The sequence below is a fragment of the Protomyctophum bolini genome (assembly GCF_963924005.1).
Source record: "Protomyctophum bolini genome assembly, chromosome: 17".
Taxonomy (NCBI): Eukaryota; Metazoa; Chordata; class Actinopteri; order Myctophiformes; family Myctophidae; genus Protomyctophum; species Protomyctophum bolini.
Genome location: NC_137878.1, coordinates 39,581,371 through 39,595,250, shown reverse-complemented (window position 1 = coordinate 39,595,250; position 13,880 = coordinate 39,581,371). Strand labels below are relative to the sequence as shown.

At 45.6% G+C, this 13,880-nt stretch overlaps 1 protein-coding gene across 1 annotated transcript in view; it reads left to right on the top strand.

Moving 5' to 3' along the window:
• Positions 1-426: 426 nt before the first annotated feature.
• ahdc1 (AT hook, DNA binding motif, containing 1) overlaps positions 427-13,880 on the top strand; it is a 64,235-nt gene continuing 50,781 nt past the window's right edge. The window contains exon 1 of the mRNA XM_080787265.1: positions 427-1,535. The gene's annotated coding sequence lies outside the window, so the exon portion shown is untranslated. The remainder of the gene's footprint in view (positions 1,536-13,880) is intronic.

The window sequence follows — 13,880 nt, the reverse complement described above, 5'->3', positions numbered from 1 at the left end:
GAAGTATTTGCACAGTGCACTGCAGTGGATGGCCTCGTCACATTAAATTACACACCTGTTATTGACTTCTGTCTGTCTGTCTGTCTGTCTGTCTGTCTGTCTGTCTGTCTGTCACTCTCTCTGTCTGTCTGTCTGCCTGTCTCTCTCTCTGTCTGCCTGTCGCGCTCTCTGTCTGTCTGTCTGCCCCTGCCTGCCTTTCTCTCTCTCTCTCTCTCTCTCTCTCTCTCTCTCTAGCCCTCTCTCTTAAGGGACTACATTTCCCATAGTTCCAAGAGAGGAGAGAGAGAGAGAGAGAAAAAAAAAGAAGTGAGGCCAGCAGCTACGGGTCCCTGGATGGCTCAAAGACAGCCAGCAGCAGCAGAGCAGCAACAGCAGGCACGTCTGGAGAGAGAGAGAGAGTGGAGACAGTGAAGGAAGGGAGGAAGGCGCACGCTACGCCACGCCACACCACGCCAAACGAAGGAAGGGAGGGAGGAAGGGAGGCGCACGCCACACCACGCCACGCCAAACGAAGGAAGGGAGGGAGGAAGCCGCACGCCAGTCGCCACGCCACGCCACAGCACGGCACGGAGAACGAAGGAAGGGAGGGAGGAGGTGCTGCTGTGGGAACCGAAGGAACTGCAGAGAGCCGCGGTGCTCCGTGTGGTGGTTGGGGCGCTTCGTCGCTTACGTTCGGTCGGAGCTTTTTTTTCCCTCCCTACGTTTCTCTCCGGTTTGGGTGCATCTATATCCCCGGGAACTAGTCCCGTCCCGTCCCGTACGGTACCGTGTCAGTCAGAACAGAACAGAACAGAAGACCCCGGACAGCAGCAGCCAGCCCAGCAGGCATTTCGTTTGTAGTAAAAAACAGACAGTCAGTGAGTGAGTGAACGCCCCCCTTATTGCTACTCGGTCCTTCGCTTCTATTTTTCGCCTCTCCTCTCCTCCTCCCGTCTGTCTGTCTCTCCCCTCCCGGACCGGTGCAGATGTTGCTGTGAGCCAGAGAGACAGAGAGAGAGAGCCCAGGCAGTGTGTTATTGTGTGTGTGTGTTAGTGTGTGTGCGTCGTAGAGAGACACACACAGAGAGAGAGAGAGAGAGAGAGAGCTCCGTGAACGTGACCCGAGGAAGAGAAGAGAAGAGAGGAGAAGGGAACGTTCCTTCGCTTCCACAATGCGGGGACTCATTCAGTCATGAACCACGTCGGGAGGAGACGCCGCCGTGCGTAAACATCGGCCGGAGAGGAGAGGAGAGGTGAGGACAGGACAGCACCCCCGTGACCCTGCAGCTGACTGTGGTGGGGCGATACGGACCGCCGGCCGGTGACCCTGCTGTATACGTGGGGCGAATACGGTGACCCTGCTGTATAGCCTGCTACAGTACGTGCGGGGCGGCGATACAGGAACTATATGAGTGAGTGACCCCCGTGGGGCGATACGGAGGATAAACTAACACCGTCCGTCAGTCACAGTCACTATACCAACCAACCAACCAACCACTGCAACCCAACCGCAGCCTCAAGAGTGCGCATGCAGTCAGCCAGCCCGTGTGGAGAAGGTACGACACAACACACACACACACACACACACACACACACACACACACACACACACACACACACACACACACACACACACACACACACACAACGCACGCACACACACGCACTACACACACACACGGACTCCAGTCAGTCCGCCAGCCAGATGCGCCGCCCCGCAGCATGCCATGACAGCACAACAACACACAATATAATATTACATATACTTGTTTTGCCTTTTGAGGGGAAATAATACACGTATAAAAATATATGTTATTTTGTTATTTAACGTCGTCGGTGTTTGTTTAAGTGTAGCTGTTGTTGTGCTAACAGGACGTTTAAAACGAATCCCCCCCTCCCTCCCTCCCCTTAACTGCTGGCGGCTGTATACTGCGTTTATCTCCAGCGCGCCGCGCCGCGCACGTCCACGGCACATTCTAGGGTCATTTTGGGTTTTCTCGTGCGCGTACGTACGTGGTGGGGCGTGAGTGAGGCGCACACACACCAACCAAACGTGTGTGTGCGTGCGTGACTGTTGTTGACTCATGTTGTTGACTGTTGTTGTTATTGTTATTATTCATGTCATTGTGTGATGATGATCTTATACTGATATTATTATATAGAGTAGCTTTGTTGTTGTTGTCATGCTATGGACTTTATTTTGATTGGACTTGTCAGAGAGGGCAGTTAGTATAGGCTAGCCGCATGGGTCACTGTATTATATGAATGAACCATCCATATAAAGCGTATACTAAATTAATAGCTGCCATAAATGGAACTATTACCCGCGGGCGGGGGACATCATGTTTTTACTGTCATTATATCAATTCATATATATAGTCCGTATAAATGGGTTTATATTAGGCCTATAATACACAATAAGAGACAGAGGTTTTTTTTTGGGGGGGGGGGGGGGGGGGGGGGGAGGTCACGTCAGTCTTCTTGTTGACTACTGGGCCAACCCCAACGGTAACGGGCGGTCACCCCATACCGCCCCGTCCCCCCCGTAACCCCCTAAACCCGAGGGCTGCGGTATGTACCACGGCTGTCAAGACAGACTCCTCTCCTCTCCTCTCCTCTCAGACAGACACCTCTCCTCTCCTCTCCTCTCCTCTCCTCTCCTCTCAGACAGACACCTCTCCTCTCCTCTCCTCTCCTCTCCTCTCCTCTCCTCTCCTCTCAGACTCTCCTCTCCTCTCCTCTCCTCTCCTCTCCTCTCCTCTCCTCTCCTCTCCTCTCCTCAGCCCTGCATTGGCAGTGGGCCACTGCGTTAGCTAGAATGACGCCCACAGAGACGGAGAGAGAGAGAGAGAGAGAGAGAGAAACAGAGAGCCGTGCTTATGGTGGTGATTAGCACCTCTCTAGACTGTGAGTGTGAGAGAGAGAGGGGGGGTGTGGGAGGGGGGAGGGGTGAGGGGAGAGGGAATGAGAAGAGACAGGGAGTAGAGAGTGAGAGAGAGAGAGAGAGAGAGAGAGAGAGAGTGAGAGAGAGAGGCAGAGAAGCGTGGAAGACAAAGGATGCGAGTGCAAACAATCGAAAGAGTGATGGAGGGAGAGAGAGAGAGAGAGAGAGAGGGGTGGGGTGGGGGTGGGTGGGGGTCCAGGGCCAATGTCAAAGTTGCGAGTGTGACTGTCCAGTTTTTTCTAAAGACCCCGGGCCCTTACCCTGTAATGTTGCAGCTATCTATCTATCTATCTATCTATCTATCTATCTATCTATCTATCTATCTATCTATCTATCTATCTATCTATCTATCTATCTATCTATCTTACTGTCATGCTAATGAAACTGTCTCATCTTCAGAATATGGCACTGTGCAAACTGCAAAGTGATGATGGCTCACACACACACAGAGAGAGAGAGAGAGAGAGAGAGAGAGAGATGCTCTTACTTGGCATGCCAGACTGGAGTCTCCAGTCTGTGCTGTGAGTGTGTGAGTCTGTGTGCTGTACGTGTGTGTGTGTGTGTGTGTGTGTGTGTGTGTGTGTGTGTGTGTGTGTGTGTGTGTGTGTGTGTGTGTGTGTGTGTGTGTGTGTGTGTGTGTGTGTGTGTGTGTGTGTGTGTGTGTGTGTGTGTGTGTGTGTGTGTGTGTGTGTGTGTGTGTGTGTGTGTGTGTGTGTGTGTGTGTGTGTGTGTGTGTGTGTGTGTGCGCGCGCGCGCGCAGTGTGTTTTGGTGCGACAGGGACAGTGTGTTTTGGTGTGTGACAGATATAGTGTCTCTTGTGTCTCTCTGCCTGTGCGTGAGTGTGTGTGTGTGTGTGTATGGATGTGCCTGTGTGTGTGCATGTACGTGTCTGTGTGTCTGTGTGTGTGTGAGTGTGCATGTACGTGCTGTGTGTGTGTAGTGTAGTGATTGTGAACATATATTAACAGCAGCACAGGGTCCATTGTGTGTTTGTGTGCTTCCTTCCTTCCATCGCTACCTGTGTGTGTGTGTGTGTGTGAGCGTGTGAGCGGGCTAGTTGTCATGACAACGGCCTTGTAGCTGCGCGTTGACGTTCCACACTGTCCTCATTGGCAGGGTCAGCGTAGCGCACACACACATACACACACACACACTGTGCACGTGTGTACTTGTATTAGTGTATTTGTGAGGACCACTAATCTCCCCCTCCCTTGGAATTTGAGAAATAGATTTATTTCACAAAATAAATGGTTGTTTTTTTAGGGCAGAGGTTTTCAACCCTTTTCATTCATTAGGGTTTAGGGTTCAGGGTTTAGCTGTTATAGGGTTATCCCATTCTGAACGGGAACCCATTTTTGGTGTTAGCATCATGTTATGCTTTAGCTATTGAAAAATAGCAGATCTACAAGCTCATAGCGCACCACCGAGTGGCGTGCTACGAGCTTGTAGGTCTGCTATTTTTGAAAAATCGAAGAGCGACTGACATTTTTAGAATCTGATCTCCTGTCAGAATGGGTTGATCAGACCAGTGTGTGTCCAGTGGAAACCTCGTATGAATCTGATCTCAGGTCAGAATGGGTTAAGGGTTCAGGGTTTAGCTGTTATAGGGTTCAGGGTTCAGGGTTTAGCTGTTATAGGGTTCAGGGTTCAGCTGTTGGGGTTTAGGGTTACTTAGCGGTATTCACCTGATTTAGATACAGTAGTCGGTTGCGCGCCAGACAGTGTCCAAAGAATGCACCGGAAAAATTGCCTAAAATAGTCTATTACTACGAGCTTGTTGCACACCACCACTCCACTAGATTAGACTATTTTAGGATTCAGTGTTATTATGGTTACAAATGCCCCCAAAACGGTAAATAAATGGTAAATAAATGTCCTCACAGGTATAGTTATGAAAACACGTGTGTGTGCGTTTCTTGCGTGCGTGCATGTGAGTGTGCAGTGCCTTAAACGCACACTGGCGCGTCCGTGCACAGCGAAAGTAGCTTTTGTTTGACTTACTGCAGTCTAAAGGTGTGTGGGTTGACGCCACTTAAGGCTGTGTGTGTGTGTGTGCGTGTACGTGCATGCTCTATAGTGCTTGCTCCAGTGTGTGTGTGCGTGCGCGCGTGTGCGTGCTCCAGTGCATGCGTGTGTGTTTGTGCTCCAGTGCGTGCGTGCGTGTGTGTGCGTGCTCCAGTGCGTGCGTGTGTGTGCGTGCTCCAGTGCGTGCGTGTGCGTGCGTGCGTGCTCCAGTGCGCTTCTTCTTCTGTCATTGTCACAAAGATGCATCCCTGCTGATGTGACGGGCTCACGTGGCTCAGCCAATCACCTGTCCTCCGCTCCGTCAGCCTATCGGCACGCCGGGAGGAACGCGGCGGAGACACGCTTTTCTAAAGGGAGAGAGAGAGAGAGAGAGAGAGAGAGAGAGAGAGAGAGAGAGGTCGTCATGGAGATGCTCCCGGCGGCAGAATGGAGTGGAAACACGCGTGTGCGTGTGCGTGTGTGTGTGTGTGTGTGTGTGTGTGTGTGTCTGTGTGTGTGTGTGTGTGTGTCTGTGTGTGTGTGTGGGTGGGCAAGCAAGCATACATATAACACACAAACGCATGTGACGCACATATCCACACACACTATAGGACATGCACACACACACACACACACACACACACACACGTTCTTCTCTGTCATTCTCTCTCTCTCTCTCTCCCGCTGAAAGGGAATACATGATTTAATTAACCGAAACTATGATTTGAATTACAGTTATAATACCAAAACGAAATGAAAAATGTAAATGAACGAGGCGGCAGAATTTTAACAAAAAAAAACTATGAAACCTATAAAAATTAAAAAAACTCAAACGAAATGGAATGGTTTCGAGTTTCCACACCAAAGACGTGTGACGTGACCGACGTTCACGCTTTGATCTCTACTTTAACCCATTTTGAACGGGAACCCTTTTGGTGTTAGCATGACGTTATGCTTTAGCTATTGAAAAATAGCAGATCTACAAGCTCATAGCGCGCCACCGAGTGGCGCGCTACGAGCTTGTAGGTCTGCTATTTTTGAAAAATCGAAGAAGAACGACTGACATAGAAACGTAGCTTTTTCAGAAAACATGTCATTTTCAAACGGACATTATTTTTTTGGAATCTGATCTCAGGTCAGAATGGGTTAAAGAAAGTGTTTGTTTACCTAGATTTCCAGCTTTTTATGAATCAATCGCAAAAGGCTTTTTCTTCATAATACCTAAGACAACCGAAGACTAAGAAACACTGAAGGCATGCACGCGCGCACACACACACACACACACACACACACACACACACACACACACACACACAGACACAGACACAGACACAGACACACTGAGGCTTGTTTGTTGTGCTGCCTGGTGCAGCGTATTGAGCGGTATTGACTGGGGTCGGCCAGTAGGGACTTGGATAGTTTGCTGTCAGACTCAGAGATTTATACTTTAGTTGCATGCGGGGCGGGTGTCGCTCACCCACACCGTCTGGAAATAGACGATCTACTGCTATCTACGCACAGCACGTCGTATAGCAGAGCCATGCGTTTACACATTAAAAGTCTTCTTAACCCATTCTGACCTGAGATCAGATTCATACGAGGTTTCCACTGGACACACACACTGGTCTGATTAACCCATTCTGACCTGAGATCAGATTCTAAAAATGTCAGTCGTTCTTCGATTTTTCAAAAAATAGCAGACCTACAAGCTCGTAGCGCGCCACTCGGTGGCGCGCTATGAGCTTGTAGATCTGCTATTTTTCAACAGCTATAAAGCATGACATGATGCTATAACACCAAAATGGGTTCCCGTTCAGAATGGGTTAATCCTGACAGTTTTCTGAAATACCTCATGTTCTGTATCAGTGAGTGGTGCTCAATATTTCATGTCAAGGACCCCCAAAATGATATTGGCCACCGACCCCCCCCCCCCTCATCTGAAAATATGTTGTTCCAGGGACCCCCCCCCCCCCTCCTAGAAGCAAAGATTTGAGTTAGAATCGTTCGCTCTGAAAGAAAATATATATTCAAAGATTTGTGCCACATTTTCACGATTTTTCTAAAATAGCAGATCTACTATTGAAAAATACAAAATAGCAGATCTACTACAGGCTGCTTTTTTTTTTAAGAATTGGCCCCATTTTGATTGATTGAAATATTTATTAACAGTTTGTAGAATTACAGTACATTTCAAGCACAAACTCAATACAGAGACTGTTAACTGTGAGTAGACGACCCAATTAAGCATTATACACTTGTTTACAACAGGGTCCACATTGTTCAATATAATGCACATCGCAAACAACCGCCCTGTAGAAAAGTGTTGGACAAAGTGGACCAAGTAAAAAAAGCCCCAAACACTCAGTCAGTCACTTCACTGGGGGAAGAAGATCCATATTTCGTTTTACCAAAAATGCTTATTCTCTCTACAAAAGCAATCTCCCCCACCCCCCCCCAAACAGTTCCAAAGTGTCTCATCTCTCCAAAATTCGCGTCTTGCGAGGCGAGGAGGCGGGCAATGGGCGGGCGGGTGGGTGGGTGGGTGGGTGGGTGGGCTTGCCTGTGTCTTGTGAAGAGAAGAGAATTAGAAGAGAACGGTCAACAAAGGGAGCTATACGCGGAAAAAAATGATTTTTATTTCTGTTAAATTCCCCGGCCAGCCATTCAGAGAATTGTTGTTGAAGGTCGTGCGTGCGTGCGTGCATGCATGTGTGCGTGTGTGTGAATGAATGAATGAATGAATCGCCAATTTATGTTACACCTCACTTTGACTCGGGAGGGGAGGGGGGGGGGTCTCTCAAAAACGACGCGAGAAAATCAATTTCACATCACAGATCCATTTAACGCATTCTGGGCGGGAACCCCTTTTGGTGTTTTAAAGCATTATGTTTATACTTTAGTTATATGAAAAAAATAGCAGATCATTAGAACATTTGTTCTTTTTTTTGCGGCTTTCGCCTTTTTTATTAATCTTTTTATAGAGGGACAGACAGTAGGCTGACAGGAAATGGGGGAGAGAGATGGGGGGGGTGACATGCAGTAAAGGCCGTCGGGATCGGGAGTCGAACCCGCGGCACACTGCCAGACTGGTTTATACCAGCCAAGGTGCCTGGACCGCTGAGCCACGGGCCAGGCCAGAACATTTGTTCTTTGTGTGTGTACGACGAAGCCTCAAGGCTCTTCTCTTAATCCATTCTGACCTGAGATCAGATTCATACGAGGTTTCCACTGGACACACACTGGTCTGATTGACCCATTCTGACCTGAGATCAGATTCTAAAAAAATGTCAGTCGTTCTTCGATTTTTCAAAAATAGCAGACCTACAAGCTCGTAGCGCGCCACTCGGTGGCGCGCTACGAGCTTGTAGATCTGCTGTTTTTCGACAGCTAAAGCATAACATGATGCTGACACCAGAATGGGTTCCCGTTCAGAATGGGTTAAGACTCCACTTCAGGCCGTAGTACTTTATTGCCTTGACGACCATCATGCAGTCTTAATTAAGCAAAGGTCAAACACATCATAGATAGAAGGTTATTTAAATAGCCATGGTTCATTTGTTGACCTATAGCTGGCATCCTGTAAGTTTCAATGTACAGATTATATTGTTCAGACTGATCTTAGTTTTATGCCTAATGATCCTATTACCGAGGCACTACGACTATACCCTGTCTCTGTGCATTTGATTTATGTTACCTTGTGTTTACCTTTAATGCTTCCTGTAAATCCCTCTGGATTTAGAACTTCTGCTAAATGCCTAACTTGGTGTTGCATTTAACCCGTTCATGACCAGAACCACTTTAGCTGTTGAACAATAGCAGATCTACAAGCTCATAGCGCGGCACTCTATGAGCTTGTAGATCTGCTATTTTTTATCAGTAAATATTTATTTTCTTCGAATTGGCCTCAGTCCTATAAATGGGTTAACCCATTTTGGGAAGATCTAAAAGCAGATCTACAAGCACCGAGTGCCGCGCTACGAACTTGTAGGTTTGCTATTTTTGAAAAATCGTGAAATGTGCCTCAAATCTTTGAATACGGTATATATTATTACAGAGTGAACATTTTAACTCAAATCTTTGTTTCTGGGGGGGAGAGGGTCCCTGGAACAACATATTTTCAGATAGGGGGGCGGAGGCATATTACATATAATGTTTGGGGTCCTTGACATGAAATACTGAGCACCTGTCACTGATACAGAAACATGAGGTTTTTCAGAAAACTGTCAGGATATGAAGACATTTTTTTTTTTTTCGACATCAGTCCTAAATGGGTTAAAGACTGTCAACAAAGGTACAGTACTAGGTACAGTATGAGTAGGTACACCGCAGGGGAACAGTCAGGACTCACATAAGCGTAAAACTCACCTGTCAGAAGCTATACATTCAGACAGAAGAACTGTTCAACACAGACATCAACAACTTACACATACATTACAGATCTGGTGTTATTCCTCCAACCTCTTCACGCTTTCCTGATCCTTTCTTTCCCTGAAGGTTTTCTTCAGAAAATGCATTGTTTTTCCCTGCAGGGTTTTTATTCGCTGCCTTTTTAGTTTAATGAATACGTCTGAATTTCTTTATTAGGAACAATCCCTTGAGATGAACCAACTCGTTTTCAAGGGGGTCGTTTTGCAATTCACAAAATACACTTCATACGTAAAGACACTTTTTACAAACGATTCAACCAGACAAAACAAAGCAAGACAAAACAATACAATTCACAAAATACACTTCATACGTAAAGACACTTTTTACAAACGATTCAACCAGACAAAACAAAGCAAGACAAAACAATACAATTCACAAAATACACTTCATACGTAAAGACACTTCTTTTACAAACAATTCAACCAGACAAAACAAAGCAAGGCAAAACAATACAATTCACAAAATACACTTCATACGTAAAGACACTTCTTTTACAAACAATTCAACCAGACAAAACAAAGCAAGACAAAACAATACAATTCACAAAATACACTTCATACGTAAAGACACTTTTTATACAAACAATTCAACCAGACAAAACAAAGCAAGACAAAACAATACAATTCACAAAATACACTTCATACATAAAGACACTTCTTTACAAACAATTCAACCAGACAAAACAATACAAGACAAAACAATACAATTCACTAAATACACTTCATACGTAAAGACACTTTTTTTACAAACAATTCAACCAGACAAAACAAAGCAAGACAAAACAATACAATTCACTAAATACACTTCATACGTAAAGACACTTTTTTTACAAACAATTCAACCAGACAAAACAAAGCAAGACAAAACAATACAATTCACAAAATACACTTCATACGTAAAGACACTTTTTTTACAAACAATTCAACCAGACAAAACAAAGCAAGACAAAACAATACAATTCACAAAATACACTTCATACGTAAAGACACTTTTTTACAAACAATTCAACCAGACAAAACAAAACAATACAATTCCTTGATAAACAAGAAACAAACGACAGCATCAAAACAAAAAAAACAACAAAACAAAAAACATCATCGATAGGCAGATTTTTATTTTATACAATATTTTGTTTACAAAAATGTTTTTATTATCGTGAGAACTATGGCTTCCATTTTTCGCATTACAACCTGGAACAATATATTTTCAGATGGGGTTCCACAGCCTAGCATTATGTTATAATGCTTTAGCTATTGAAAAATAGCAGATCTACAAGCTCGTAGCGCGCCACCGAGTGGCGCGCTACGAGCTTGTAGGTCTGCTATTTTTTTTAAATCGAAGAACCACTGACATAGAAACATAGGCTTTTTCAGAAAACTGTCAGGATGTAGAAGACATTTTTAGAATCTGATCTCAGGTCAGAATGGCTTAATGTCGCGAATGTGCCAATGGGGGGTTTTTCAGAGTTTTCTTTAGAATGGGTCTCGGGTCTATAAAATGGCATAAGTGAGTGTGGATGTGCGTGCTTTGTTGTACTTTTCTGTTTCTGTTTCAATGCACAGACAATCTGTAATGTGTGGCAGGACATGGTGAAGTTCTCCAACTCAGGGCACCATGATGTGTAATAATAACATTTCACCAGCAGCAGTGAATCTGAACCCCACAGGGAGGTCAGACACATTGGAAGTGTCCCTATACTCCCCCCCCCCCCCCCCCCCCCCCCACCCCCCGCTCTCTCTCTCTCTCTCTCTCTCTCTCTCTCGGTCCCTCCTGCAGCAATAGGGAATTTTTGCAGAGACTGTTTCAGGACGGCGACGCTATGCTGAAGTACGGCTGCTCTGACGCCATCGAAATCCGTCGTTGCTTAAAGTCGCTAATGTGACAGGCGTGCCCCCTCCCCTCTCTCCCTCCCCCCGCCCCAGCGGCTCAGCGACCGAGCGCGTGCCGCCGCGGTAAAAATGAGTGACATTAGTGCTTTGCAGGGGAGAAGAAGTACTCAGCGCTCTAACGGCTGACTAATGGCCAACGGTTCAATTAGAGACCGACGGTCCTCTGGGGAGACTGAAGGGTTTCTCTCTTTTTATGGGATCCTATTAATCTGATCGTCACCTTGATGCACGGCACGCGCTGCGACTTCAGCCAGGCCACCGCCATACCGCCACACGGCGCACGCACGCACGCACACACGCACACAGGCTCGTAAAGGGCATGCACACGCTGCGACTTCAGCCAGGCCACCGCCATACCGCCGCACGGCGCACACACGCACGCACGCACACAGGCTCGTAAAGGGCATGCACGCGCTGCGACTTCAGCCAGGCCACCGCCACCATACCTCCGCACGCACGCGTGCACACATAGACACACACACACACGCTCGTAAAGTGCATGTATGCACGCGCTGTGAATTCGGCAGTCCACCACCATGCTCCGCGCATGTGGACTAATGTGGTGCCTGCACGCAGACACGCGCGTACGCCCGCGCGCATTGCACGCTCTTAAAGGGCATGCATGGGTCAACTCATTGCGTATACTCCTGAGGACTCCTCGCATTGATTTTTCCAGTGACTTTGTATATAGTTTCAATTTGCATAATTCCTAATGCCTTTACTTACTCTCACCGACCTGACCTTATCCACCCCAATTGTAAAAAATGTAAAGACCTAAGAAAAGAAAAACACGAGCCTTAAGTATTAAGTAAGCTGATTAATTTCTTAACTCGCCCCCCCCCTTTGTTGTTTTGATTTGATTCATAGCCTTTATATTTAACCGGGAAGAAGAGGTAAATCCCGTTGAGATTAAGAAGAATAATCTTCTTTGTTTGTTTTCTTTCACCAAAGGGAGACCGTGCCAAGACAGACAGACAGACAGACATTGCTATAAAGATAAAACAAATAAAAACAAATAGTTGCAGCCTGCCAAAAACAAGCCACAAGGTAGAGGGAGAGAGGAAGCGAGCGGTGACGAATCTCCAATACAGTCGAGTTAACTCATTCTGTACGGGAACCCCTGTTGGGTGTTTTAAGCATTTATGTTATATACCGGTATGCTTTATAGCTATTGAAAAATAGCAGATCTACAAGCTCATAGCGTGGCACCGAGTGCCGCACTACGAGCTTGTAGGTCTGCTGTTTTTGAAAAATCGTGAAAATGTGGCGCAAATCTTTATATATATTCTTTCAGAGCGAACGTTTTGAACTCATATCTTTGCATCTGGGGGTCCCCGGGAACAACATATTTTCAGATGGGGGGGGGGGGGTCGACGGCCAATTACATATAATTCTAGGGGTCCTTGACATGAAAATGTTTGAGCACCACTGACATTATAGAAACATTGTTTTTTCAAGAAAACTGTCAGGATTTAGAAGACATAATTTTGTAGAATCTCAGGTCTAAATGTGTTAAAAGAAAAAAACGAATTAACCACAACAAACCCTTCTGGGGGCGAAACAGACATTATCCTGATAAAATGCAAACTCATGGATCTGGGGGCGAGAGTTGTAGATCGGTGCCCAGATATACTGTATGTATATGTAGTGTAGAGAGAGAGGAGAGAAGGAGGGGGGCCTAGTATTGGTCCTGGAGGCATTCCAGGTCAACCAAGTACAGTATACAGTATCTGTTTGTATAGAAAATAGCAGATCTACAAGCTCATAGCGCGCCACCGAGTGGCGCGCTACGAGCTTGTAGGTCTGCTATTTTTAGAAAAATCGAAGAACGACTGACATAGAAACATAGCTTTTTCCAGAAAACTGTCATTTTCAAACAGACATTTTTAGAATCTGATCTCGGGTCAAAATGGGTTTTAAACTAGAACTGCACTCTGTCGAGTGCCTATACTTGCGTGTTGCGCACTAGTATAGGCCATGAATGGCCTACTGGTGCGCAAGCAGAGCGTGCAAGTACTGTCGACCGCTATACGAACTTTCAAATCTCAGCCTCTCTGTGAAATAACGGTTTAAATATTGAGTTATTGGGTTTAGCTATTTGCTGCGTACCTACTGTAGTCATTGCAGGTAAAAAAATTCTATCTATAAAATAAATACAGTCCCATCGGTTTAGAAGTGTCCAGGTTCCACTTGTAGTTTCTCCAAGAAAAATAAAACATGGATATCAGATGGAGAAAAAAAAAGAAAATGTTATCGCGTATATATAGTATATTATTATTTATTTAAAACCTTGCAGTGATATCAATACTAAATCATGGTCTTGAGTAATAGGTGTGTCTATAACTTCAATGTTTGTAATGGTGTTTTCATATTTGTGAAAATATGAAATCTATATCATGATCTAAAATACTTCCGTATAATCTGTAGTTGGATTTGTGACTATAATTGCTTAAAGTGTCGGGTGGATTAAAGGTAATAATGCCTCTATGTATACATGTAATCTAATGTATGTTATGTAATCTGACACCTATCTTTATTACCTCACCATCGAGAGACAGTTATACCATTATTGATTGATTGAAATATTTATTAACAGTTTGCAGAATTACAGTAACATTTCAAGCACAAACTCAAT